Source organism: Phalacrocorax carbo, chromosome 1, assembly GCF_963921805.1.
Source record: "Phalacrocorax carbo chromosome 1, bPhaCar2.1, whole genome shotgun sequence".
In the NCBI taxonomy this organism is placed as follows: Eukaryota; Metazoa; Chordata; class Aves; order Suliformes; family Phalacrocoracidae; genus Phalacrocorax; species Phalacrocorax carbo.
The window spans coordinates 8543510-8564303 of record NC_087513.1 but is presented as its reverse complement, the minus strand read 5'-3'; the positions used below and the strand labels follow the sequence as shown (position 1 = coordinate 8564303).

Here is a 20794-nt window from a genome sequence, read left to right as displayed (position 1 = left end):
ATCTGGGTCCTAAGAGTCCTAGTTGAGGAAGCACAGAAGAGCTCTTCAGAGGCCAACCTAAAGGCAGGGATAAAATCAGTCTCCAAAAGAGTGATCAAATGAAATTCTGCTGTTGGAAGGTAAATTAAATCCCCCTTTTTTCTGCAGCCTGGGGAATGAGCATGTTTTGGATCCAACTGTGCAACATTAATCACAATATGGAATATTTGAGCCAAAGGTCAGCCACAGGGGGCCAACTATTAACATATGGGATTTATCTGTCTCCTTCTTCCATAAAGATGCAGCATGCTGGATAATTAAACTTCTGAGTGCCAGCGTGGAGTGTAGTCTGTTTTTTTCCGCTGCTCTTTGTGATTTGATCCAGAACCATTTCCTTTCACTGTATGCTCAGAAGGGGAGGAAACAAAGGTGGCATCCTGATCTTCATCATTAATACACAGGAAAACTTGGAGGAAATCCCTTTTTATGCCCCTGGCTTTGTGTAAAGAAAACCCTGCAAACTCAAAAGTCATATTGTTCAGCTCCTATACATATTTATACATCTATGTGCATAGCAGATGTTTCTTCGGATACTTAACTGATGTTTCTGCAGAACTATGGTGTGGAAAAACCTTCACAGCAACCTGCATGCCAGTTGATTTACTTCAATTAAATTAAATATCTACAAAAAACCCCATTTAAAGCGGCTACGCTGGAATAAAGAAAACCACATTCTCCTATGATGTAAGTCAGTGCTTCCCCATGTTATGTGGAACAAAAATACTGGTATACAGGCAGCGCTCATCTCTTCTTTACAAATAGGAGCAGGTAATGGGGAGGCATTTTGCCACTTTGTGTAACTTGCACACAGCTAAAGAATTTCTGAGGAAGGCATCTAGCTGAAGCTTGTCGGGCCGCTGCCTTGTATAACCAGCAGAAGCACTTCCAAAAGCAATTAATTCAGTTCTAACACAGACACCTAAGATAGCAGGCACAAATTTCCCTCTGGAGGTACCTACCTCTCCCCAGCCCACATGACCTGCTTAGACGCAATGTCTCCTTTCAGACAGCTAAAATTAAGCAAGGGGAATCCCACAGCTGCTGACTCTGTACTCCACTTGTTTCTGCCACAATAAGATCGTTATTATTACTTAAGGTTATATTATGGTAATACTCAAAGGCCAGGTAAGGTGCAGGCATGGAGTAAAATGCAATTCCTTACCCAACAAAGAGGACAACGCAAGTAATTCAAGGATGATTTTTCTTTTAATTCTGCAGTTTGACTAAAAAGAAATAAAACACCAGCAGGCAATTAAAATACATAGTACTTGATTCATAAGATACCAAAATGCCAAACTACATACTACATATGTCCCATGACACTTATACAATGGAATGACTATATGCTTTTGGCTATAATGCTAATAAAAAAGGGATTTATCTTGTTAAGTATTTCCAGTGCATCATTCTGTCTGAGAGCTGTTCTAAACTGCAGCCAGTTTATTCATGGTTTGGATTCCAATACACTGCTTTTCGTTTAAAATAAATTGGTAATGTCTTACATTTATATCTTTCATCTAGAAAGATCCCTGAGGCCTCCTCAAGTGCTTTCTGGAGTTTCAGTACCCACAGTGCTGCAGGAAGAAGGCTTGTCATGAGTAAAATGCAGTTTGGGCCAAATCTTCATGTGGCCAAGAGGCATGAGGCACAAATGATGTGCCTTAAAGAAGGAAGGGGAACACGAGGAACCTGAGTGGCTCACAGATGGGAGACAGTACTGACTCTTCACGTGTCCCTGTTCCTCACTTACGGGCTGGTGCAGAGCTGGACTGACCCACTCTCTACCCAGCCAGGGCTGCGGGGTACTTAGCAGCTCTTGCACCAAAAGCAGGCAAACCGATGACACAGACCGTCCCTTAAATTACTTGTGAGATGTTTGACTCAGAGCGATCGTTTGACCAGTCTTGTATGAAGCACTGAGTAAGGAAGTAAGACTCTGGGATAACAGGCTGATCTCAGCCATTTCTGGTCCTCAGATGTGTTCTTGGTGAGTCCTTTCAACTTTCTGCCTCTCTCGCTTAAGTCCAGCAACAGTTTTCAAGTCTGGATACGACCATAGTAGCTGAGGGGTTGCACGGCATCACAGTTGTTTCACAGAGCACAAGCTGATAGCATGTGTGGGGACGTACTTTGCTAAATCTGCACCTGGTATAGCGAACGATACCACATAACCACACACTTAAACTGAATGCAACACTGGAACTAAGTAGCAATCACCATAAAAAGTACCCATGCTCCTTTGACAAGCCGTGGCAAGATACCCAGAAATTTTTGGTAGCTTCAGCAAAGTGTTACATTCCATTTAAAGGTGTGGATGTGCAGGATCTGCTGGGGAGATGGTACATATCGCAGCAAAACAGCTGGCTGAGCTGAGAAAGGGTTGGGAAACGCTGATGCAAAGTGTCAGATTTCAGAGCAGGGACAACTGCCTGTGCAGGGTCTAAGGCAATGGAGATAAAGACTCGGTCAGGACTACAAAGCGCCTTTAGAATACAAATGGTTAATGCTTACATACAGAAACGATATGGAGAGGCCCGTAAGGTCACGAATGCAAAAGATAGTGAAATCCAGCATTCCAGCCGGCCTTGCAGTTCATTTTCTTTCTTTGCTGTTTGCAATTCTCTGGTCATACATCATTTCCCCCTCCCATGCTTCATATGGAGGGTTGCTCGCAGAACAAGGAACTATTCAATATTTATACTCCCTCATTCATCTAGGCACATCATTGTACTGCATTTAATAAAAAAAAAAAATCAATTTTTATGAGTTTTTTTTCCATATAGTATCCGTGGGCTTCACATTCGGAATAACTATACCTCAGACCACTCCTATGAAGGAAAGGGTGCCAGGGCTGACACTGTGAACATGAACAGTACAAATGGGTGCTCAACTTGTGATGCTGTTCGTGACTTTTTGAGGAGCGTGTAGTATTTTATAAGGCTTCATTTGTTCACAGCATAGCTCTGATTGCATATGTTGGTGCTCAGCAACATTCAGATTGAACCAGAACTGACAGTGGCCACCCACACTCTGGATTTCATTGATTTGTTAGGTTTCACCCAAGCTGCTTTTTTTTCCTAGTGAAAGAACAGCCACACACAGAGACTTGAGCAGTCTTTTAGTATGTACCAGCGCCCCGAATTTCAGCCTTGCTCCGTAGAAAGCATATTTCTCCCTAGCCACTCACTCCCCTTACCATGCTGGGGCAGTGGGTTATTTAGGACAGATTCGGTGGAAATAGCACCATCTGCTGAACACCCAATATCCTTCCTGCAGGTTGGGTTTTTTTTTTGGAGAAGAAGGGTCTGTCTCCACAGCCCAAGTGATGTTGAATGCTCAGCGACTCAAGTTACTGAGCTCCTCAAATCAGTCTGAAGCTTTCCAGCCCTGGGATGACTCAAGTTGCTTCTGTCACTTTGCTGTGATTTGAGTCATCTGCTCTGAAGAAACGCAAAATCATTCTAGTGATAAATATACAAAAGAAACCAGTTCAATCCAAGTATGTACACCAATGTATAAATACACATTTCACCCCCAAAGGTCTTTCTTTTTTCGGGTTCATTCCCAAAGCCTGTGCACATTGTGTTGTGTCCCAGGTCCTCTGCCATGTCTCCAGTGCTTATTACTCTCTACGAAACAGATTTTGGGGCATGCGGAGGCAAGTTTTGGCTGGCTGGCCACGATTTCTTGGCCTTTTACTTGAATGGGCCCGCTCGCAGTGTGGGGACCGTCATTCCTACGGAGTGACCAGTGGAAATATCCACAGGGGACACAGGGCTCCAGGCCACGGACGGGGAGAAGAAACCGCTGGGGAAAGTTAAAACGGAGGCACAGCTGGAGATGCCTCTTCCACGAAGAGAGGGGTGGCTCCCGCAGGTGAGCGGGGCCGCTCAGGTGCGGCGGCCTCGGCAGGCGTTTGAAAACCGCCCGTGGACACCCGACGCGCGTGGCCCTCCCCGGCCACAGCCCTCCGCCACTCTCCCCGCGCCCCGAGGAGGCACGGCTCCGCGGCGCTCACCTCTCCCCCCCGCCTTTCTCTCGGGGTTTCCACCCCACCCCGGATTTTTCCACGCCTGACAACAAAGGAGGCGGCCGGGCGGCCTCGGCGGTGACTCAGCGGCGGGCCCGCCCCCGGCCCGCCCCGCCGCTCCCCTCAGGCGAGGCCGGGCCGGCTCCGCGCGTGTGGCGGGGCCGCGCCGGCGGTCAGTCTGTCTGTCTGTCTGTGAGCGGGCGGGCGGCTGCCGGCCTCCCTCCCTCCCTCCCTCCCGCCGGGCGCCTCGGGGTCTCCCTGCCCTCGTTCCCCGCGCTGCCGGGCGGGGGAGAGCCGCCCCGGCGAGGTAGGTTTTGTGTCTCCACACACAAAGGCGCGGCGCTGGCGGGGTGGGACGGGACGGGACAGCCGGGACAACCCGGGGGTGGCTGAGGGAAGGCGGCTGCCGTGGTGGGGCTCCGCGGCTCGCGTATGTGTGTGTGTGTGGGGTCCCGTCCCCGCACCCCCTCCTCAGGCTGCCGGGGTATCGGGCGGGCGCTGCGGGGCGGGAGGCGGCGGCACCCCCGGGCCGTGGGGGTCCTGCGGGAGAGCCCCGGCTCTGCTCCTTCGTTCGTGAGGGGAAACCCGGGGAGTTAAGCGCGGTCCTGAAAAAAAAAAAAAAGGGGGGGGGGGGGCGAAGTAGAAGGATGCCCGGGGGGGCTGTGCGGAGCGGCGAGGGGCTGCCGGTCCCGCCGAGCTCGGAGCCGCTTGGCGGGTTCCCCCCGTTCGCCGGGGCTGTGGAGCCGCTGGGGAGGTTCGGCCTGTCGGTGGGGCAACTTTTATTCTCTTTATGTGGTCGGGGTACCCCCACGGCCCAGCGGGGTCCGTGGGCTGCAGCTTGGTGGGGCTGGGGGCTTCTGGTGTTGGGTAGGAAGGAGAGGTGGAAAAGTAAAAGCAATTAAAAAATATACATGTTTTATCTCTTATATGCCCTGCCCGTTTAAATGGGAGTTCAGAGCAGCTGAACTCCAGGTGTACAAGGTGTGGAGGATGGCTGTTTCCTTACAAATCTTTCAAAAAAAGTAAAAGCTGGTGGGGCGGCGAGCCCCGAGGACTCGTGCTGTCCCCCTGTGCTTCCATCGCTCCCAGTGCCGTTCTGTCAAAGTTTCACTCAAGGGCCCCGAGAGTACAAACTTCCAGATTTTCCTGTGTGTTGGGTTGAAAGGCAGGGCAGCTGGCCAGGGTAACTGCGTGGGTAAATGCCTTTTAGGGGTTCACAAGGGGAAGGCGTGCGATGCAGGAGCTCTGTGTGACTTACGTACTTGTTTGCTTCTTCGGTTCGATTTTTTTCACAGCTTAATGAGTTCTGGGATATATCAATACTGTGTGAATGTGGTGAACTGCCGTGGCTGGTGTTGGAGCAGGGTCTGGTCCTGTAAGTTCAGAGCATGCTCGTAGCAAGCTGGAGAGACAGGCAGGAACATGTAAATTTTCTGGGGTTCACTGAGAATTCTCACAGTCAAACAAAAATGCAACCAAACGAGGAAAAGATGCTTCTGTTTGAGCATGATGTGGTTGCTGTGTGTAGCTCATGGTGGGAGTATTGTTGAATAACTCCCTGGCAGCAGTGCTGTTCTGTGTTGTGGTATGTATATGTGTGCGCTAAATCCTGTAGCACCAATGAGGGTATTTAACTTTCATTGACTTGGCAGAGAAGTAGGAGTGTGGAAGAACATTGTTAAAAATGGGAATAATTGCTTGTGGGCAATTTGAGAGGCGTTAAACAGTCTTTAATATCCCTGTGGTACCAACAGGACACTGAGAATCTCTTGCTTTATTGATGGTTGTTCTCTTAGCAATATATGACAGAGCATATACTGTGAATGTGATAGTTGCTTTCTTATTGTCAGTGATATTTGCTCAGGGACAATATGCAATTGTTTGCTGGGCTTTATTAAAAAGAACTACAAACACCCCATATCTCTTAAAACAAAGCCTTTATTGTCTTAAGCAACTGTGGGCCAGTTTCATGCTTGGTGTAGTTCCACTGATGTCAGTGAAGTTTTGCCAGGAATGATTTTGGCAGGTGAAGTGTCACTTGTGTTTTTTGGAGTCTAAAATGCTCAAGAGTAATGAAGGTATTTTGCTTCCAGCACTTAAGTATTGTTAATTAAAATGGTATGTTGATGCTTCCCAAAAGTAAGTGGTACAGGTGGGAGTCATCTCATCAGGCCCTCAAAGTACTTTCCTTCTTGCTTTTTCTTTCTGCTTTCAGATCTTATATGCCTTAATTTACTCTCTTCCTTATTTTTCAGTCTTGAGATCTTTTTTCTCTCTTCAAAATTGAGAAGTTTCTCTGAACTCCAGCTCACGCTTGAGCATTCAGAGGTTTTGCGACTGTGTTGAACTGCTCTACACCACCACTGTGCAACTAGGTAAGTGAGGGGCTGCGTAGCAGCTGCAGTTCGGAGATCTTTCTCGCACATGCACGTGTCTCTTCTTTACAAGCTGATTTGCTTGGTGGCTTTGGTCAGTGCATTTGCTGAAGTGGCAGATTGTCCGACAGTCATGCAGTGGAACAGGCAGGCTTGAGAGAGACCAAGTGAGTAGACTGGGGTGGGGGAGTCTCTGAGTTTTTTACCTAGTGCTGTACTTGTGACATTAAGAAACAATTGGTTTTGAGTACACCCCTTCATAACATCAGTAAGGACAGAAAAATAATCTAAAAATTGGAGCAGAAGAAAAATTGGGAATGATGAAAGCAAATACTCCTGTTTACTAGCTGTGGGAAGAAGAGTGGAACTGTTTAACCAGTAATTGTCCATAACAGAACTTTGGCTCCATCAAAGTTTCAAAAAAAAAAAAGTTATCTTTGTACGCAGTTAACAGTATTAAAAAGGTGTGGCCAGCTCTAAGGCTGTCCTGGCACTGTGGTGGTTGGTCATTTTAAACAAAGTTTCAATGCTCAGCTTTGCAGAGTCTTTCCGAGAAATTTTTTGTGTGACATCTTTGTACAACTTTGGATCTGTTTGCATCTCATAAGTACCCAACAAGAGTGTGTTGGACATAACTAACAGCTGACACTGTTCTTACACTTCTGGAAAAAGCAAGTGTGAAAGAGCGAGATTCATGCGCTGTCTAACTTTGTAAGGGGGGAAAAATGTGCTTTATGCTTCTTCAGTTCAGTGACCAGTCTGAAGTTTTTTCTGGTTTGGCCAGACCTGGCGTATTCTTGAGTACCCGTGGAAGTATGGTTTGCAGCTTAACATAGATGTTGCAAAGAGCCTGCGACTATTCTGTATTTACTTAAGGAGTGTGTAGGTTGGTGTTATGATGTTTAATTTTAACACGAACCAATGGAAGGATTCAGCTGTGGAAAGGGAGTTGTTTACTTGCTAACCTGAACACAGAGGTGCAAATCTGATAGGAAAACCTTTTTTTTACGAGAAAGGTAAATTATCTGACTAGAACTGCATTTCTCAGTGATACTTCCTCTTTCCACATCTTGCATGTTCTTCTCAGGCTTATCTCTGTGTGTGCTTTATTTATAATAATCCTCTCAAAACCATGCTGAAGTGGAAAGGTGCTGCGTCTTCCCACTGTGGGGAAGACACCTTCCTGTTGCAGATGGGGAGTAAAAGCACAAGGAAGTAAATGGGTCATCCATGACTACACAGGAACTGTGTAATGGTGCACGAACTTGAACTCATGTCTCTGGAGCTGTTGGCTAGTGTTGAAATGAAAGAACTTCTCACTGCATGAAGGAGTAGCAGGAGAGAAGAGGCATGGTCCAAAAGGCACGGTATGAAAGTCAGTTTGGTTACCTGGCTGTGATGCAATCAGAAGTCAGCTGCTCTTCCACCAACAACATGCATGTTGGTCTTTGTTAGACTATGAAAAACAGGAGGCTTTTATAATAAGTGCTTAAACAAAAACATTCAGCATGCATAGGAGAGATAAAAAAAATGGTGAGGACCATTTTTCGTCTTCTTTCTGCACCTGCCTTTAAATAGTGGATGCTGTTTTTACAGGATTGGTCTCCAGATAGATCTTTCAGGAGGTCCTTCATCTGGCCCATTGTGCAGTTGCATGAGAGCAGGTGCCAGCAGAAGGGATGAGTAGGCTTTGTGGAGCCAGGAGGGTTGAGGTGAGACCAGGACTGCCTCTCTGTGACCCCAGCACCAGGATGAGGTGATGCAAGCGCAGAGATCCTCAACCCTGAGAGACCAGGCTCATGCTTCTCCTTAAAGGTGGCTTCTAAAAGTGGCGGCTGCTTTTATGGCTGCTATGCACAGATGCTTGCATAGCTGCTGTTCTTGCCTGGCTGCTCTTCCGCTTCAGAGCGTTGGTGCAAAGGGCTGTGTGCGTTGCATGACAGCGAGAGCTGTGCGTGGCAATCCTCTTGTGGCAGAAATCTTAGAGGTTGTATGAGCAGGGAGCAGTGGCATCTGCAAGAAAAGGAAAGATGTGGTCAAACAGAACCTTTTTTTCCCCTTTCTGTGTAACTCGAAAACACTGGAGGGGACTTGCTACCTCCACGTTTCGTCACACTGGGAAAACTGAAGTAACACTTTTCCTTATAGTACTGTGTTTGGTGGTTGACTGTTGCAATTGCAAAATCTGTCATAGTTTTAACTTCAGTTTCAAAACATGTTTTGAGCTGGCATCCTGTTTCTTGTGCTTAGGCCAATGCTGTAAGTTTTGTGCAATGAAAAGGAGGAAACTGACAGGTGGGAGAGCAGCATTTCCAAGTTGTGTCTATAAAAGAATGAGCCACAAAGATCTTGGAGCAGTTGTGTGCAGTGCTCTGTCCACTGCTCTGTATCACGTTTTAAAATAACATTTGAAATCAATAGTTACTCATTTTGTGGCCTGGGCCTATAGCTGAAAGGGCAGGGTTTGTGGTGGCTTGGTGCCGTTTCCTTTCTAGTATAGATCTAGTCCAGCTTACAGTTAATTGAGTCTTCAGCAGGTCATCAGCTTGCTTAGATGGGACAGGGATCCTAGTTTCATGAGGAGAGCAGGGAGCACAAATGCAATAACCTTTGCCTTTATTTAGCTTTATTTATCCTAGAAGCAAAACTCCTGGAGTTGCTTACATTTTTTAAATTTCTCTGGCAACACGAAGCCAGAAGGTTGCCTTTTGTGCAAATACATGCTCTCCTTCAAAGAGAGGAACAGTGCAGCCATTTAGGAACAGTGGGACACATTCCTCTCTTTTAGATGAGATAGATTTCTTTATTTTTACATTTGTACTGCAATTTCAGGCAGTGTATGTGCCTGCAGGATGACTGTAAAGCCTCTGTTCTGTCCTTCAGCAAATCTCAGCCTCTTACATGTACTGCCCTTCTACATGAGCTGCACTGGAGTCCTGCAGAGAACTATCTTTATGACGATGAAGCGTGAAACGTGCTCTTGCTATAAGGGGTGCTTTAATGTCTTGGATAGCAACCTGGCTGCTTGTTGTGGTGGGATGGGTCATATTTTTTACCTTGTACTCAGGAATTATTCACCTTTCCTGTAAGCTGGAGAGCTAAAATCCACAAATTCTTCTGAAGGAGAAACTACCCTCATGTTTGACTTTGGTTGAAGCAGCACTGCTTTGCAGTATAGTATATTTTGGGGAGGGGAAACTGAGTCTTGAAACTGTTTGCTATTGTGTAAAGGGAAATCCACATTAAGCTGCTTTTGCTGCCTGTCTTGGAAGGACGTTCAGTTCACCTGGCTCGTGCCCACTGGTACTAGCTAACCCCCCCACGTCCAGTGGTGTCTGCTCTGAATGGGAGCCAAACACTGCCAGTCAAAGGTATTTCAATAGCGATGGCATTCAGTGGGTCTTCTGGTGTGTGGGTGAGAGGGGGAAGATGATGGGAAATAATAGAACAATTCTTTTCATTCCTTGCCTGTAGAGTGAATGGGTATTCATAGGACCTAATGTATATACACAGGCTTTTGTTCTGGTGCTAATAATAAAACAGAGTTCACAGCTCTGGATAGTCAAGACGATGTGATGAGAAGTGGGTCAAAACCATTTGTGTGTGCATAACTGCACTCCTCATCTAGGCCAGTGCCTCTGCTGGATGCTTCTAAACAAGCTGAAAAGATTTCAGGGGAGCTGGAGTTTATGCTGTCAGATGGGTGAAGCTCTAGCTGAGCAGAGCACTTAAGGATGGGGATCGCAACGGATGGTGTTGAGTTGCTTTGCATGTTAATATAACCACAGAGGAAAACTGTTTAGTACCTCTGAAGAGCAAGGAGTTTAGCTGGAGCCAAAGGAAATTTTCTTCTTCCTGGCAGGATGAGTTGTGGATCAGCCCTTCAAATAATGTGCACCACTCTGCTCTTTCAGCTGAAATACATCTCTGCTATCTCCATTTCCTTTTAAGTGTAATTGGGGACAGCATGACTTGCTGAGTATTCCACTGTGTTGCTGTAATGTCCTTCAGACTTGCTGTGGTGGTTGAGCTCCCCGGTGCCCTTCAAGGAAGAGTGGGTGCCTTGGCTCACCCTGAGACATAGTTTGGGGCTTGGCTGTTGGTACAGAAAGAAAGCCAATTTTCATCTGAGGTGGCTGGGATTTGGGGGATTTATTTTTTGAGAGGGTAGGGAGGAGTTTGATTGGGTTATGATAGCCTTTGCATTATGTTATGATTTATTTATTTTTTTAATCCTAGAGTTTTTCCAGCTATCTTCACCTTGAAGGTGAGCTATGGCATATAATGCAAATTGGAATACACATGTTTAACTCACATAATGCCTGACACCTGATCACCACTGCCCCCTGAAAACAGTCTGGCAAGAATTTATAGCCAGGTTTGGGTTTCTTAAAAGAATGGGGGAAGAGTCATGGTGGTTTTAGGGTTTTCTTTGGGTGGGAGGTGGGATTTTTTGGTATTTCTAAAAGTAAACCAACTTTTTCTTCCAAGCCTTAGAAATACCTTTGAGGCCCTCCTTCTCTTGCAGAAGCAAACCGGAGTGCTGTGTATTGTAACAGTTTTCCCACTTGTGCTGGCAATAGGTTTTGCAAAGTGAAGAGATTACCTTTCGTAGGTGGCTGCTACCTGGGTGAGGGTGAGCAGTAAGCACTGCTTGCCTTGCCACTTTCCTTTTTCTCCTCCATCCTTTGTCACAGTGAGCTGTGCAATGATGCGCTAACTGATGACAGATGCTCAGGTGCAGGAGTCGTGTGTCTGTAAGGGAGTCCTGGCTGTGCAGGATGTTGTCCTGTGTGTGCTATTTGTTACTACGCATAGCAACTGTAGTGAGCAGGGTGGCTCTCCAAAGACAGTCTAAGCGTGCCCATTACTCTTCATTTACCTCTTTCTTCTTCCAAGTAGGAGGAAGCTGAACAAGTAAATTTCTTATGCAAAATATGAAGGGACGTATTCTTCCTTTTTCAGAAAATGAATTCTAAAGCTAGCTTTAGAATTCAAGAAATTCAATGTCTCTGAAAAGCAGAAAGCATGTATATCTTGGGGTGAACCTGTATCCCATTGAAAAGACTTACAATGGGAACTTCTGAAGTTCCAGTGACTAGAAAAGCCAGCCTTGAGGCTTGTTATGAAGGCTGTAGCTTGTGAATGTCCATGCCAGCCAGTCTCTGGTGGAGGATTTAATTTAAGAGGCTGAAGCACGTGTTACAGATGCCATTGCATCAAAACACTCACTCTTTGGAGGAAGCTCAAATCTGAGTTCTTGGGCCTTTCTTGCTTTCTCTTTAGTTAGGGACTGATGAAACTGAGCAAAAAGAGGGAGAATTTGGAGGCATCAGCTGGCTGTGTTATATGCTACATCATTTTCCTAATTGTGCAGAAGTGCTGTACCATCAAAGTTTCCTTTATAAACCCAAGAATTTATGGACTGTGCAATGACTGTGGGGTTTTTTTGCAATATAGTGTGTTAGCAGAGTAAAATACATTCCCTCGCTCAAAGATGCGGCAACAAGTTAGTACATCAAGTTAGAAAATGTGTGCCAACCAATGTTGTTTTTTCCAGTGGTCTGAGGGCCCTTCCTGTGTAGCGCTGTCCTGAAGAGTTAGTCTCTGCCCTGAGGAATTTACGGTTTAAATAAGGAAGAGAGAGTGAGTGAATGGACATTAGAGAGACAAAAAGGTGGTGCGTTGGGGTTGGGTTTTTTTTTGGTGACACCAGCTCAGTGTTTTTGCAAACCTGAGGTAAAAAACTTTCTTGTATCAGAGAACAGTTTTGCACTGAATGCAACTGCTTTGCTGGAGAGCCAGATTTTTACTGAAACTTACATAAAGCTACATCTACACTGGATCTGTATAAAGGTGCTTTGTCACTCATGTTTATTGCATTACAGGAAAAAATGTTAACACTGTAAGGTGTGCTGTAGGGATCTATAACTTTCCAGCTAGTTGAGGCTTACTTTTTCTCTGTAGAAGCACTAAAAAGGCATCTCCTCAACCTTGTTACCTGTTTCCAGGTAACTACTAGGATTAACAGATCCAAGACAACTGTTCCTTTAGCTAAATGTAATCCATTTGCCAGCTTTAGCCAAAAATTATTTCAGGGAGGAGAAGCACAGGTCTATATAGTGAATCTCTTTTAAAAAAAAAAAAAGACTTAAAGTTAGATCAGTACTTTTCACTAGAAAATTTCTGCAACTGATGTAACTTTTATTGTGAAATTTTACAGCAGACAACTCTAAAAATGGCAGTCAGTTCAAAATGCAGAATCAGATCGGTCTGGTCAGTGATGCTGGTATAACTTTTTAAAGGGACTTGGTGAAGATCCTCAAAAGAGGGGGAAATATTTAAATCCTGGGGGACTTCTTGGATGCTGTAGCAGTGGGCAAGATGGGCACCTAAGTAGCTAAATTTTCTGCTTTATTTGTAATTCAGGTATCTGGTCTCTTCCTAATTCACTGCCATGATTTCCTATGGCTGAGTATTTATTTCTTTCCTCAAAGTTGTTGCAGTGTTGCTGGCACTGGATGACTATGGACAGCATCTGCCAGAGGAAGGGTCTCATTTCTGTTGTGCTGAGGCTGTGGTCGCTCAGTCTGTGATGGACTTAGCTTTGCACCCAGAAGGATGTGGGTTTTGTAATGCTATGCTGATTGAGGTCTTGGTGTCTGCCGTACCAAATTCTTAATTGCTGAAGCATCCCCATATCAGATTTCAGTAAAACTGTTTTTCAGAGCCTCTTTTTTTCTGCAGAACTATGTAAGAAGAAAGAATCTCTAGCTGCTAAGGCACAATGCTGTCACCTGTTTTCCTTTCCTGTGTTTTTTCTGTATTGATGGGCGACTTTGTTTTAATGCTTAATTCTTTTGACTGCCATCATCTGGTAGCATACGTGGGGAGGGATGCATTTGTAATGCCTGTTCTGTGCACCGAAAGGCAAGAATTTAGGATTAACTTTAAGGTAGAAGAGTGTGTGCTTTCAAAGAGCTTTTTTCTTCCAACATTGACTGAAATTAAATTAATGAAGCGTCCCATCAAACTGGGCATAGTGTGCATTGATAAAATGGTGCTTCATTAAATGACTGCTCTAAGTGATCATTTCAAGCCCTTTGTCCTGTTTTAGTATTGGATCTTAATCTCTTTATTACAAGTAACAGCAGGACTAGTAGAATTATTATTGAAGTTTGAGCCAGTGGTGAGTTTGTTCATTCCTTTTTTATCTCTAACTATGAAGAAGCCTCAGCTGATTTCCTATTCAGGTTTGATGCTTCACAAGACTTGAGATATATCTTTATTTTGTTTCTAGAATCACACATTGGTTTAGGGTGTTTTTCTTTCTAAGAGGAAGCTGATTAACTGGCTGCTAAAACAGCCACGGATGTAGTTAATTTACTTTCTAAGTGCAGATGTTCAGAGTGCTATGAAGTCAGGCAAAGATTTGATTTAGAAAGTACCAGGTTACACATACTAGTCAACAAAACATTGAATATCAAAGATAACTCATCACTGTAAAAACAATGAAATAAGGAGCTCCCATTCCTACTGGCTATTTTCCATTGGAAAGGGGACTGTATTCTAAAATACAACCATTCAGATTCTTAGATTAAACGTACTGTTTCTTTTTTTTCTTCTTTTTAAACTGCCATAGTTCAGATGCCAGGAACTCAGCTTAGGGTATCATAGTTTGCTAAATGGGAGGCTCAGAAGCGTACTGTAGGAAACAGTATCCCTCAGGAAGGAAAGGATCCGAAACCTCAACAAGCCGTCTACAAAAATTACAACCATTCCAGTTAATGTGGATAAACTAGGTAATTTCTTCTTAGAATTTTAGAGTCATTGTGTATTGGAAAAACAAACTGTGTCAGGATAAACAAATCCTTCCAATATCTATTTGAAGTAGGTAAATATTTATTATTGTCCTCCTTTTACAGATTGAGAAACAAAATTATAGCCTACAGCTATAACTACTTAGTGCAAGGATAGAATTTGAACTTGGGACTTTGAACCAAGAGAAAAACAAACAAGATTACACACTGCAAACAGAAACATAATGAAAAGATAATATAAACTTTATATTTCAAGTGTAAACTCACTACCCCAATGTAGAAATTATCTTCCCATAAAGGCCTTTAGGCAAGTGGGCAGTGTGAAAAGCTGCTTCTTACTGGAAACAGGATCTTGTTATGCCATGATCATTACCTTACTTGCCAAATTTGTGCATCTTGCATTACCCCCGTTAAGCTTGTTGCTTCTGAGAAAATTCCTAAAGTCAAATTGGACTTCAAATTAAGTTTTCACGTCATTGAAGTTCAAATGAGTAGCACCAGGCAAATTAGAATTCATCTTTAAAAGTTGCAACAAAATAATGCTAGAGATTTCCTTTGTTTATCTCCCAGATAGATTATTGGTGTGAAATACCTGAAGCAGTTGTACCAGATATGGAAATGTAGCTGACTCCAGGACAAGTGATTGGCGTAGTTTTATGGAGTGTCACTAACGGCAGTTTCATTAAACTGCAGTTTTCCTTCTGTCCCGGTCAAATGTTAATTTTCATTACAATTTGGGCTGAACATAGAATAAACTTTTTTAAAAGTCTCTGGATCACAAGACCTTTATTTTTTAATGTAAAGGATGACACACCTTAAAGCAAAATACTCGCTTGCTTCTCTGAATTGCATGCTGGAGGGGTGGTGGCACTCACACGGTTACTGTACCACTCCAGTGTTTGTGCATTTTGGGAGAACAGTGTGGTCCTGTATCAGGGTTAGGGATCCCCGCCCTGCTCCCACCCTGCCTTTTCCAGAGATGCATTTGGAAAGAATTTAATTGCAGTACCTAGTGTTTTCAGTCAATGCCTTTGTGTCACTGATGAAAATTAAGAGATAGGGAGCTTTTAGTGACATTTTTGTGTAAGTTTAAGCAATTTCAGGCTTTCTTAATGATAATTTTTTGTTTCTAAACATGCTAAGGTAAAAAGCAAAGCAAACTTCCCTCATTTTTCTGGACTTCTAAATGTCTTCTGTACTGGATGTTGTTTGAATTGGGTTCCTTTGCCTTACCTGTCTTGTTTGCTCTGGTGCTTGTGTTTCATTTGGATGTGAAATAGCCAGCACCTGACTAATAGAAAACCTAAAGTAAATAAGTGGTAGTGCATGCTAGAGAAGGAAAAGGTCCTACAGTGAGTTCTGGTGCTCTTTAAAACAATTCAAATATATTTCTGTAAACCAGTTGTTGAATGAAGAGTAGATGAATGGAAGTTTAAAAGCTTGAATCATTGAGTTTGGGACACTTAAAGCTTAGACTAGATTTAAGTGTTATTACTTCGAAGTCCTTAATGGAAGGGTAGCAGAAGGGCATTTTTAAAAGGGCTTTCTTTATCTTTGCCTAGGGTTTATAACTGAATCTAGGGCTCGAATTTTACAGGGTCAGTTTAGCATTGGAGTGGGAGTATCAACATACTATGCAAATGTAGGGAGGTCAGCTTAAATGATCAGATTTTTCTGTTCTCTTCTCAACTCTCAAGCAGTTTAGTCTCCACTGTGAATGCTTTTTTTCTGATGAGCGTATCTTCTAAGCCTCTTTTATGGGAGGCTTGAATTTACACTACAGTTCCTTTCCCCTCTGCCTGAGTAGTGTTTGTTAAGAATATAGAACTTCTTATCCAGAGCCAGCTGTTTTGAAGCTGAAAACCTAACTTCAGAAGTTAAAGGCTTTTCAGCTGAAATCCGGCTAAGGTATACGCACATATGTGCACTGAATAAAAGCAAGCTGCCTTGCAGCTGTTACTTGTGGTGGCACCAGGCTTTCTCTCCTCCCAGCCCAATTCTGGACTCCATGTGTTGCCTTTCATAGGCAGGTTGTAAAGCACAGGGCGAAGCTGTTTGTCTGGGTACAAGCATGTATCTTCCAGAGCCAAGTGACAATGCACCTGGGTCTGTGCCTGATTCTGCTCTAGGCGTGAACAAAATAAGCAAGAGAGGTAAAGGTGAAGTAGAGAGTAACTGGAAAGACTTCTTGTGATATGACTGGTCCTCAGCTGAATAACTGGCCTGGGAGTAAACTGGGCTTAATTTCATTGCAGCAGGGTTAGACCTTGTTGCATTATCCCATATAAGACAATTTGTTAATTGCTGGGGTTTTTTCTACCCTAAAGCAAAAGATGCTTTAGATACAGGTGTCAGTTATGTAATGGGCGGATGACAGGAAGTTTGTAAAATGACTGAAAATGGTTCTTGCAAGAATCTGAAATTGTAATTATGTTCATTATAGTGATGGTGTGTTTCTCCTAATAGAAGAGGTCTTTGTACTTAAAGCTCGAATAGTTTGGGCTTTTGGGGCTTTTTTGTTTGGTTTTTTGCTTTTTTTTAAGTGTGCCACAGAAGCCAGAGGTCTCCTACGAGACACCTATTTTAGAAGGAATGTAGGCAGGTAGGCACACTGGAGTGGTACCTTTTCATCATCGTCTTGTTTGATAAGTTTTGACCTGGGGAAGAAAATGGGTCAGACTGCAGTACTGGACTGGAAAGAAAGTGTAATGTGAGATAATGAAAAAAGAAAAGAAATTTGTGGTATATCTGTTTGTACTGTATGTATTTCTGTTACAAACATAAGCTGTAAACTTTCTAGCAGATCTGCACAAGATAAGCTTGCGTGGATTTCTCAGACCAGCATCGCAAACTTGAACTCATCTGTGCTGCATAACTAAATCCCGGTTGTCATCCAGTTCGCATGTAGTCAATGTGGGGATCCTCCAGTTTTGCCTTCCCTAAACCTTGGTTTTGTTTTCCTGACACTTCATTTCCTGTTGATCCAAATTTTTCAAGGAGTGTTTTTGTTTTTCTAACAAGCTTCAAAGGGCTGTTACTTGCAACTGCTGTCTAGCAGCACTGGAATGAGCCCTGTCAGAGCCTGGACTCCTGGTTGGAGTCTCATTACTCAGTCACCAGTTTACATGAAGCTAGGGGAGCTTCGTATCTTGGAGGCTTCAAACCCTTTAAAAATTTGGCTGAAATCAGCCAAAACTTATGAGGAGTGTTGTGAGTGCACACTTAAATATCATGTAAGAAATCTAAGAAGGTCATTTAACTTAAATACCTGACCTGGTCCTGTATTTGCTGCTTTGTTATGAAAGAGTCTCTCTGGATGTTTCTGCAGCTTAGCTTTGCACTAAGGGAACTCCCTGTGGCAGCTCTTGTAGCCCAGCTCTTGCAGTCTGTTTTTGCTAGAGCCATGCTGATTTAACTAAGATGTGGGCATCAGAATAATGTCCTAGATTCTTTCTAGTTTGGGTCTAAATGCTTTGCAACATGGTTGCTACCTTTTTCCACAGCCTGTTGTGCAAGCAAACCACACCGATTTCCTTCAGCTCTATTTAACTGTCATTTGGTGGTTAGCCATGTGGGCAATAGTAGATAAACTTTCATTCTTGCTAACTTTCTGACCAGTGAACCACATGAAAATTTTGTAAAGCTGAAGACGGGGAGGGGGGGGAATCCCATCTATTTCAGTCCCCTCATTTGGTTACAACTATAAAGGCATAATGTTCATTTATCACTTCCTTCTAGAAGCTTTTTGTAATTGAATGAGCTATTTCTGTAATTCAATGACAGGTGTATCGCCAAGTCTTGAAAATGGGAACATACAGGAAACTTGTTATTTCAAATTGTTATGTATCTGTAAACTGGCTTCAGGCCTTAGAGTTGAAAGACTAACCATTGAATTCAACGTACTACTGGGTTGTATCTCAGAAAGATAAAAGTTGGTTTTACGTGGAGTGGAAACTTAGACACAGTATGAAACTCAGGAAGGCCATAGTGAATATGCTTTGGCTGCGGTGCCTTGGTGGTTTTTGGTTTTTTGTTTTTAACAGTGAAGGATCACATTGTAAAGCAGTTTCGTTGTATCAGTGGCCTGTCACATCATGTAGGATCAATCTTTGCTTAAATAGGAAATAGTTACTAAGGAAAGCTGCTGCAGACCTGAGCTTGTGTTCTAGCTGTATTATCTCTGCTGGCCAATAACCACATGTTTTAGCTGATACTCTTCCCAGTGCACGAACATGCCTAGTGAGTAACACGTGAAAAACAAATATAACAGGAGTTGACACATTTGGCCAGCTTGCAGAGTATATGGATCTCATTATTTTTTCCTACTTCCTGCCTTTGGTATTTTATTCAAAAGTTACCTTTTTAATACAGCATTTCCCCTTAACAGCCTAGGCAAAGTTTTTTTCCCATTTCATCTGTATGTTAATCTTTCTATGGGGATGGCTGTGTTGAGTGATGAATTTGGTTTTTAATTTATTTACTTTAGCAGTAGCTTTTTTAATTTGAATTTTGCAGGAGGTTACAGTATTTTTTTTTCTTGGCGTTTTTTTTGTTGTACATAAAAGGAAGGCTAAGAACCACATTCTATTGGGGCAAAACAGGAGGATGTCAGAAGTGCACCACCTACTGCTATCAATAATGCTTTAATTAAATGCTCTGTCTGGCCTCTTGCCTGTGTAAAAAATAAAAATTGGAGACTCTCCTAAGTCATTATTACCTGCTATCAAAAATACTTACGTTTCCATTTACACTTCCATCCCACAGTGAAGCTGAAGAGAAATTGATTAGCAAGTCTCTATATGCAAAGAAATCTTGGGTATTCAGCTTACGTGGTTCCCTACATTTATGTGTTTGCACTGGTGTCCTAGAGCGTCACCTTTATCAAGCCATTCTGTATTTAAAATCACCTTCGTATATACAAAAAGTATGGATCCAGCAGCAAGACTTCCATTGACTTTGCATGTAAGGTCTGCCCAGCGTTGTCTTGATTTACAGCAATATGTGGGATGCTGCCTGCAGAATTCCTTGGAGAGGAAAGTTCGTCTTCAGCAAAGCCCGTGCTTTGCTTCCTCCTATACCATTAACCCTGTTCTTGTTGATGTGAAGTCTTTCTGCAAGTGCTGCTCAGCCTGGTAAGTCAGGATTTAAACTGTCTGAGCAGATACTGGGCAACTGGGCTGCCAACACAGATGGTGGCTTGGCTCCCCTTCCCCAGGAGGAATGAACCTCCCCCCTCCAAACCTGTGCAGGGTTTTTGGTAGTTTCAGCTTTTTTTTGGTGGAGAACAGTAATGCCCTGCCCAGCTCTTCAGAAGGGAATGATCTGGCTTCAATGCTGTTTGCAAGTGTTTGTCCTTTAGGTGCAGTTACAGTGATGAGTAATGAGGAAGGAAACATCAAATCAGACTGCTTTGCTCTGCTTTTTGTTCCTGAATCTCCTGGGTTTTTTAATCTCTAATCTTCAGGGTCAGCCAATGAGGTTTAACTGCAGAACCTGACACTGAGCTGATTACATGCAGATCTGCGGGTGAAATGTTAAGCTCTCAGAAAGGAGACGTGTGGCGCTGCCTGAGATGCAGTGGTGTCTGGTTAGATCCCCATCAGGCAGACCGCATGTGACTGTCTTTCCAGAGCCCAGCTGTCAGAGCTGAAGTTGCGGCGGTCCCCGGGCACCATCCTGTACTGTCCAGGGGAGAGCGCAGGGGCAGTGTCCGCACTGTGCTTTAAGTGTGGCCTTGACACTGCACTCCCGTCGGCTGCAGGTTTGGTGTGACTCTCCCCAGGTCATCCTCCTGTGGGGCCCTCTCTGCAAAGGGTCACCTGCACCACCTGCTACAGGAACTGGCGGGACTGTGCTCAGGTTGCCCTTGCACAGTGTGGGTGCTGGCAGCCAGGGATGAACTCCAGGCAGCACTACCCACCGCTGAGCCTGGCCTGAGCTTGCTCTTTGGGAGGCCGTTTCCCATAAATTGCCGATGCTGTCAGAGTGTCTCCTGGCCCGGCTTTTTGTTGGCACCATTGTTGCACGATTGCATTTTTAGTAGCTGCTTTTCCCTATCAAAAAATTATTTTGCCGTGAATCAGAACTGGCTTAAGAAGTGCTTATGGAGGATGGCTCCCTAAGCCAGACTCCTGAAGCAGTTGAGGCCTATTGCATGTTAGCTGTCCTGAGCTGCCTTACAGCTTCTCCATGTCCCGCAGTTGGGTTTGCCACAGCTGACAGCAGCCTCTCATGGCAGCCAACAAAAGGTGGGGGAAAGGAAACATCATCCTGAAATCTCACTCCCTACAGATGGAGAGCCCTGGCGACCATCAAGTGGAATTCTCTTGTGAGAACTAGGACTTCCCAGGGCTGCTCCTTGGGGCACAGGAAAATCCATCATTTTCTTCTAGCCCACTTTCTTAATTTCCTGGTTTACCCCTCAAGGTAAATTTACTTTTAAGTGCTGTTTACATTTGCAGCTTTTAAAATGTGGGAAAGGCTCTCTTATGGCCGGCTCTAATATAGTGCTAGTAATTATTTGAGAGATG

General features: G+C 44.0%; 1 protein-coding gene across 2 annotated transcripts in view; it reads left to right on the top strand.

The window, feature by feature from the left end:
- The first annotated feature begins 4296 nt into the window (after positions 1-4296).
- Positions 4297-20794, top strand: part of FAM107B (family with sequence similarity 107 member B) — a 63009-nt gene continuing 46511 nt past the window's right edge. The window contains exons 1-2 of one of the 2 annotated variants that reach the window (XM_064443527.1): positions 4297-4376; positions 6325-6444. The gene's annotated coding sequence lies outside the window, so the exon portion shown is untranslated. The remainder of the gene's footprint in view (positions 4377-6324; positions 6445-20794) is intronic. The other variant, XM_064443522.1, reaches the window with a different exon arrangement.